This window comes from Triticum aestivum, unplaced genomic scaffold (genome assembly GCF_018294505.1).
Source record: "Triticum aestivum cultivar Chinese Spring unplaced genomic scaffold, IWGSC CS RefSeq v2.1 scaffold107023, whole genome shotgun sequence".
Classification (NCBI taxonomy): domain Eukaryota; kingdom Viridiplantae; phylum Streptophyta; class Magnoliopsida; order Poales; family Poaceae; genus Triticum; species Triticum aestivum.
In genome coordinates this window covers 5297-13250 of record NW_025226107.1, presented here as the reverse complement: position 1 = coordinate 13250, position 7954 = coordinate 5297, and the positions used below count along the sequence as shown (strand labels likewise).

Genomic DNA, 7954 nt, shown 5'->3' with positions numbered 1-7954 from the left:
GGCCGACCATATCAGGGCACTGCACTACGTGCATGATCCTTTTTCTAGTATCACGTATGCCAAAAAATCAGCGACAGTAATCATTGGCGCCATGCTTTCTAAGTACATGGAAACTACAAGCAGCAAGTATAGTGAACATATATGAGCGTTCGAGATACAATTTTACTCACTGATGATGAGGACGTTAAGGACGTGGTTGACATCAAAATCTGATGGCGCTGCCAGGCCGTCCCATTTCATCCAACGAGAAGGACGATGGTCACACCAAGGGCGCCGCGCGGCCACATCTTTTGTGGATGCTAGCTCCAGCTACGGCGACTCTCACAACGACACTACACCAACTCGATGGTGTCGGCCGGCCAAATACAGCTAATGGCATAGCGACAACAATCTTCGGCTTGTGGAAACCGATGGGAGGCTCTGCAAGGATTACGATGACGCACGTGTACCTTTAACGACGCTCCTGGAGGAGTTTCTGAATTGTGGGTCATTGTTCTGCCGTGGCAACATGAACTCATGCATCATCACACAGAAGATGAGATATTTGCCGAACAAGTTATCGGATATGTGCAAGAATAAGTGCAAGCGCAATTATCACAAATCGCGTGCACGGCAGAAAAAATAACTCTTCAAACACTGCAAAAAGGCATTACAACACATTGTGGAACAAGGCATATTAGCTTGTTCCACGATGTGTTTCCATGCCTTTATGTAGTATTTGAAGAGTTCTTTTTTCCCGCCGTGCGCGCGGTTTGCGATAGTCGCGTTTGCACCTGTTCTTGCACATATCCAAGAACTTATTCTACAAATGTCTTCTCTTCTAAGTGATGATCCGTGAGTTCAGGTTGCCACGACGGGTCGACGACCCACCATTCAGAAACTCTTCTAGGAGTGTCGATGAAGGTACATGTGCGCCATGGTAATCCTTGCGGGGCATCTCATATGTTTTCAGAAGGACTGTCGTCGCTATGCCCTTAGTTGTATTTGGTCGGTCGACCCCGCCAACTTGGTGTGGTGTCATTGGAGTCATCGTCGCTGTCTTAGTTGTAGCTAGCAGCCACAAAAGACTTGGCCACGGGGTGGCCTTGGTGCTGAAATCGTTGTTCACGTAGTAGACACCGATATCACCATCATCGGATGAAATGAGGATGACCATGTCATAGCCATATGAGTCCATGATATCAGAGAGGAAAACTGTATCGCGAGAGTAGAGGAAGAAAGGAAGAGTGAGCGCCATGAATCGTTAGGACCGCTGAGGCTGAAAGGGAATGAAGGATTCGCTTGGATTTTTTTACAATTTTGTTGTCGCCCCTTGTAGAAACTAAAGAAATGAAGGAGGCAAATGAAATAGAAAAATACAATCAATCACCCCGCAAAGAAATAATACAATCAATCAATGTATGCAAGAGGATCATATTCATGCATGGACCGGCCATATCAAGTCATCGCACTACGTGCATAATCTCTTTCCATGTATCACATACACCAACAATCAGTGTCAGTAATCATCAGTGAATGCTTTTCAAATACAGGGAAACTACAAGCAATAAGAAGCAAGTAAGGGGAAACACTGGCTTGTTCCACTACTGTTGCTCGGACAATATTGCAAACCTCATTAAATAGGATGTCATGGCCACCATCAGTGTTAAACAAATATTCTGGTGGACTGCTCGACACCTCAAGGGGGTGCGGCTATCTCATTATATATAAGTACCAAAGGGTACAATATACAAGGTGTATATACAAGTCTACGTACATATACAGTCTAACACCCTCCCTCAATCTTAACTGTGACCCGAAGTACAAACTAAGTTAAGATTGCGCCTACAACCTACAAACTGTGGTTGAGGAAGAGGCTTCGTGAAGATGTCAGCAAGTTGATCCTTTGATGAGATGAACTTGATGCTAAGTAGCTTCTGTGCAACTCGTTCTCGAACAAAGTGATAGTCAACCTCAATATGTTTCGTCCGAGCATGAAACACAGGATTAGATGACAAGTATGTAGCACCAATGTTGTCACACCAAAGTACTGGAGGATGAGCTGAAGAGACTCTCAACTCACGCAACAAGGACTGGATCCAAATGATCTCAGCTGTCGCATCAGCCACTGCTTTGTACTCAGCTTCCGTGCTGCTGCGAGACACCGTAGCCTGCTTGCGAGCATTCCAAGCAACCAAGTTAGAACCAAGAAACACTGCATACCCCCCCGTGGATCGCCGGTCATCAGGACTACCAGCCCAGTCTGCATCGGAGAAGGCTGAGATCTCAGAAGATGGCGCAGGTTGGAGGAGCAAACCATGAGAAGCAGTGAGACAGACATAACGCAGGATACGCTTCACAGCTGACCAATGAGAAGTCCTGGGTGCATGGAGAAACTGACAGACACGGTTGACTGCATAAGAGACATCTGGTCTGGTGATAGTAAGATACTGCAGACCTCCAACAAGACTGCGGTACTCAGTGGCATCATCAGGTGAAAGAGGATCTCCATCAAGAGCAGACAACCGATCAGTGGCAGACATCGGAGTACTGGAAGGTTTACACTTCAACATACCAGCACGACGTAACAGGTCAAGAGCGTACTTCTTCTGAGAAAGAGTTAACCCAGCAGAAGAACGTGAAACCTCCAAGCCAAGGAAGAAGTGTAGAGCACCAAGGTCCTTGACAGCAAAATCACCACTCAAAGCAGCAACAAGACGATCGGCAGTAGCATCTGAGGAACTGATGAGGATGATATCATCAACATAGACCAGCAAGTACATCGTAACCTCAGGTCGCTGAAGCAGAAACAGTGATGTGTCAGCAGTGGAGGGGATGAAACCAAGCGCCCGTAGAACAGATCCAAGACGTGCGTGCCATGCATGGGGAGCCTGTTTGAGTCCATATAGCGCCTTGACAAGACGACAGAGATGGTGAGGACGATCAGGATCCACAAACCCTGGGGGCTGCCGCATATAAACCTCCTCCTCCAAAACTCCATGCAAGAAAGCATTCTGCACATCAAGTTGACGAAGGAACCATCCTCGAGTAACAGCAAGGGACAACAGCAAACGAATAGTAGTGGGTTTGATAACCGGACTGAATGTGTCTGCATAATCAAGACCATACCTCTGTTTGAAACCCTTAGCAACGAGCCTTGCTTTGTAGCGTTCAATGGAGCCATCAGCATGCCTCTTGACTTTAAACACCCATTTGGAATCAATAATGTTGATCCCAGATACTGGAGGAACAAGCTGCCATGTGTCATTCTGCAATAACGCCTGAAACTCCTGTTCCATCGCAGCACGCCAGTGAGGAATGCTCAGGGCAGCCTGAAAATGACGAGGCTCAGCAGTAGGATCCTCCACAGCATGAGCCATACAAGCAGCGAGCCACGCGACAGTCCCATCGGTACGGATCTTTGGCTGGAACACTCCTGTCTGGCTGCGTGTGCGGGCTCGAGGAGCAGCAGCAGGTGGCGGCAACACCGGACTAGACTCGGGTGACGACAGAGGAGAGGCCGAGCCACCCGAGCCTGGTGATGTAGGAGAGCCGGGCAGCGTGGAGCCCGCGCCTGAGCTCACGCTGGAGCCAGGCGACGTTGGGGCCGGCGAGACCGGCCCATATGGAGCCAGACCCAGCCCCCGTGTAGAAGCGCCTGATCCAGGCGAGTAGGCGGCCGGCTCGGGGGAGGCCCGCCCCGAGGCAGCGGCCGGCTCGGGAGATGCCCGCGCCGAGACAGCGGCCGGCTCGGGGGAAGCCCGCGAGGGGGGCGGGAGCGACGCCCGGGTGGTGGCCGCGGGTGCAGTCCCGGCGGGTAGGCGGGCGCCACCCGGTATGCATGCCCCATGCAGAGGACCGACGTCCAGGTCCAGGGCTGCCGGCGGCGGCTGTTCCTCAAGGAGCTCAAGACGAGCACCACGTCCAACACCTGCAGCATGATTAGGAAGCAACGCAGGAGCATATGCAACATCTACAAATTGACCAGGCGAAGGTGTGATAGAGGAAACGTCCGGTGGAGGAGTGGTAGAGTTGTTCGGAAGTGCACGAAAAGGGAACACATTCTCATCAAACACGACGTCACGAGAGATGTAAACGTGATTGGTGGGAATATGTAGGCATTTGTACCCTTTGTGAAGGGAACTATAGCCAAGAAAAATACACTTTTTCGATCGAAACTCTAGCTTATGTTTGTTATACGGACGCAAATGAGGCCAATAAGCACACCCAAAAACTTTGAGAAAGGTGTAGTCTGGAAGTTCATTGAGCAAGAGTTCAAGTGGAGTTTTCATATTCAGTAGTCGTGAGGGCAGCCTATTGATCAAAAAACAGGCAGTGGAAAAGGCATCACTCCAGAACCTAAAAGGAACGGAGGCATGAGCTAATAAAGTAATGCCAGTTTCTACAAGATGACGATGCTTACGTTCAGCAGTCCCATTCTGCTGATGTGTATGAGGACAAGACACACGATGTGTGATCCCAAGTTTGTTAAAGAACAAGTTGAGATGATGATATTCACCCCCCCCCCCAGTCGGTTTGAACATGAATAATTTTCTGACTAAGGAGACGCTCAACGTGTGCTTGAAACTGTAGAAAGACATCAAACACATCAGACTTTTTCTTAATAAGATAAAGCCAAGTAAACCGACTGTAAGCATCAATGAAACTGACATAATAATTGTGCCCACTAACAGACGTTTGGGCATGACCCCAGACATCGGAAAAAACAAGCTCAAGAGGATGTTTCACAACACGACTAGACTCTGAAAACGGAAGTTGGTGACTCTTGCCCTGCTGACAGGCATCACAAATAGTTTCAGCAGTTTTATTTGACACAACTGGTAGCTCATGACGATGTAACACATGACGAGCTATAGGAGCAGCAGGATGACCAAGGCGCGCATGCCAATGTGTAGGAGACACACGAACACCACTGAGGCCTTGTGGAGAAAACTGCATAGGAGGTGCGGTGGGCGCGTCAAGTGCGTACAGGCCACCGCGAAGACGACCGCTAAGCAGAACGGCCCTCGTGTCCCGATCCTTGATAAAGAAACGAAAAGGATGAAACTCAGCAAGGACATTATTATCACGAGTAAGTTGTGGAACAGATAACAAACTACGTGAGGCAGTGGGAATACGAAGAACATTAGAAAGATGCAGTTTTCGTGAATTGTGTGCAAGAAGTGATGCCTGACCAACATGAGAGATGCGCATACCTGCTCCATTAGCGGTGTGCACCTGATCATGGCCACGATACGGCTCCTGAGTGGAGAGCTTGCCCATGTCGTTGGTGAGGTGGTTCGTAGCGCCCGTGTCCATGTACCATGTAGGATCAATGGAGTAAGACGGAGTGCGGCCATGGTCAGGACCCGTCACGGCGGCCGCGGCTTGCTTTTCATTCCCTTTGCCATTGTTGCCGAGGCCTAGGAAGTCTTGCTTGTAACGACGATGACAGCGAGACGCAACGTGGCGCTCAATGCCACAGAGCTGACAGGCCTGCGGAGCTCCGCAGGAAGAGCAACATGCCACCGGCCGGTTACCACCCGTGATGTTCGGAGCATTGCCCCGCGAGGCCGGCTGTGAAGATGGCGCCGGTCTACCCCCTGAAGATGGCGCCCGGGGGTTTTTGCCACGAGTGGCCGCATTGGCGGAGGCGAAACCAGGGGTGGCGCGGCGCGCCTTGATGCGCTGTTCACGACCGAGTAGGCGTGCATAGAGCTCCCGAGGTGGGAGCGGATCATCACGGCCATGGACGTTCTCAACGAGGTTGTCATAGTCATCATCAAGCCCGTTAAGCACGAAGGTGGTGAACTCCTCATCCTGCAGTGGCTGGCCAACGGAGGCCAACGTGTCGGCGAGACCCCGCATCTTGTTGAAGTAGTCCGTGATGCTGCGGTCACCAAGCTTAGTCTCGCCCAGCTCAGTGCGTATAGAGTGAGCACGCGCCTGAGACTGAGAGGCGAAGCTGGTGTGAAGGGCCGCCCACGCCTCTCGGGACGTAGCGGCGAAGATGACCAGCGACGAGACACTCGGGGTGAGCGAGGACTGGATGGCGGAGAGGATGGCCTGATCCTGGGCCACCCAGGTGTGATAGGTCGGGTGATGAGGAGGCGGACACGGGATAGATCCGTCAACATAGCCTTCCAGGTAGCGGCTCCGCAGAAGAGGCATCACCTGAGCACGCCAGGACAAGTAGTTGTCCGGCGTGAGTTTCACCGGCAATAGATGCGAGAAGTAGAACGGCGCCGGCATCGCAGTCAGATCGGTAGGAGCGTGCGGCGGTGCGGTGGCCCAGCGAGGGCGCCGCCCCGAAAGGCGCCGAGTAGGGCGGGTAGTGCCCTGGGGATGCACCCGGAGCCCCGTACAGCGAGGCAGCCGCAACCCCATGCGACGCCGCACCGGGTTGAGGCAGCGCCGAGTAGGGCAGGGGCGACGCCGGGTAGTGATGCGCCGGGCAGCCGCAATCCCACATTTCCTATAAACACACCATCAATGTCACAATGCAACAGACGATGATGCTTCTCAATTAACAGCTCATGATCGTTGATCACAGCCAGTCTAGGGTAAAACCCCACCCCCAAATTGATTGGTGGTGATGCCTCCGTCTCTAACAAGGTAATCTTGTATTGAAAGCCTCGGGTCTCAACATCATATTGATCAGTGGTTTTCCTTTGCAGTTTGGTCCCTCCACCTCATCTACGTCACTGCACAAAGGCCTTCGGGGTTGCCGTGAGATCTTGAGAAATAGTGGAGTTTAGGCTCTTGGATCTGCAGCTCTTCAGACAGTGATATCTTCTTCTCTGGGGCACTGGCTGGCATTACCTTGGTCCTCATGACTTCCTGTCCGCGGTCAACATCGATAAGCTGGCTAGCTGTAGCATTGGAGCGGCATGCCGCTGCGTGTTGTCTTGTTCAAGAGGATTAAGATGGTTTCCCATGGGGACTTCGACGTGGTTTCTTTATTTCTCAAGTGTGTTTGTACTCTGGTTTGCTTAACAGAATTTTACTATGATCAAAGTGAACACTTTGTATTTTTGGTTTTTAAGTATATTTGAACTAAATACAAAGGTCGGTACGGTTTTATAATGTTTACATGTTGTTAGGAGAGTGGATTAGCCCATTTTAGTTATGATTAATCCATATTTCCATGGAACCTTCAAGAGTAGGTAGAACCTGGCAAAGGAAGCAACTATTCACTTGTGGCTCCCCCTTACGGACCGTGTTGGCCCTGTATAGATAGCAGTCTGCATCATCGATGAAGAACACATTTGATGTTACTTGTCGTCGGTGGCTCTTATATTCCTCACAACATATATATACTACTATTGAAGGCTTTAAAATCAGGTAATTATCACCGTAGGTTTTGAAAGCGGCCCAAACTGCCCTCTAGCGTTTGGGAGGGTGGTTTCGCAGCAATGATGGTTTGGTTTGGTTTGGTTCTCGGATAGGACCAACAATCCAAACTGACCAGCCTTGAGCGAAAAATGGGTTTCCATTTGCAGTTTTGCACCTGCTTTGGTTAACATGGTTCTTGCATAGACCTTACGTTACGAACATCAGCTCCTGAATTAGCAACAGTAGCATAGAAGGGGATGTAGCTCAGATGGTAGAGCGCTCGCTTAGCATGCGAGAGGTATGGGGATCGATACCCCACTTCTCCATTCTTTTTTCTTTTTTTTTTCTTTGCAGGTCTTGAGTACTCTAGAGTAGAAATTCATCCATACCAAAAAAGTAACAGCATGAAAGCGCATATGGTGTAGTGGTATCATAGTACCCTCCCACGGTACTGACCAGGGTTCGATTCCCTTGATGCACATTTTCTCAATTTTTGTCTTTTTTCCTCTAGTAATTTGGTGTCACTGCGGCTTCTAAAAAAACCATTTTTGTAGATATATAATGGTGGAAGCATCTGAATTAGCACATTTACCTCGTCCATGAGGTGTAGGCAGTCAAATTATCGCCAATTTTTTAGATA

The 7954-nt window shown here is 50.1% G+C and overlaps 1 non-coding gene across 1 annotated transcript; it reads left to right on the top strand.

The window, feature by feature from the left end:
* Positions 1–7567: 7567 nt before the first annotated feature.
* Positions 7568–7640, top strand: TRNAA-AGC (transfer RNA alanine (anticodon AGC)). Its single transcript has one exon. It is a non-coding gene; the product is annotated as a tRNA-Ala (tRNA).
* The last annotated feature ends 314 nt before the right edge of the window (positions 7641–7954 follow it).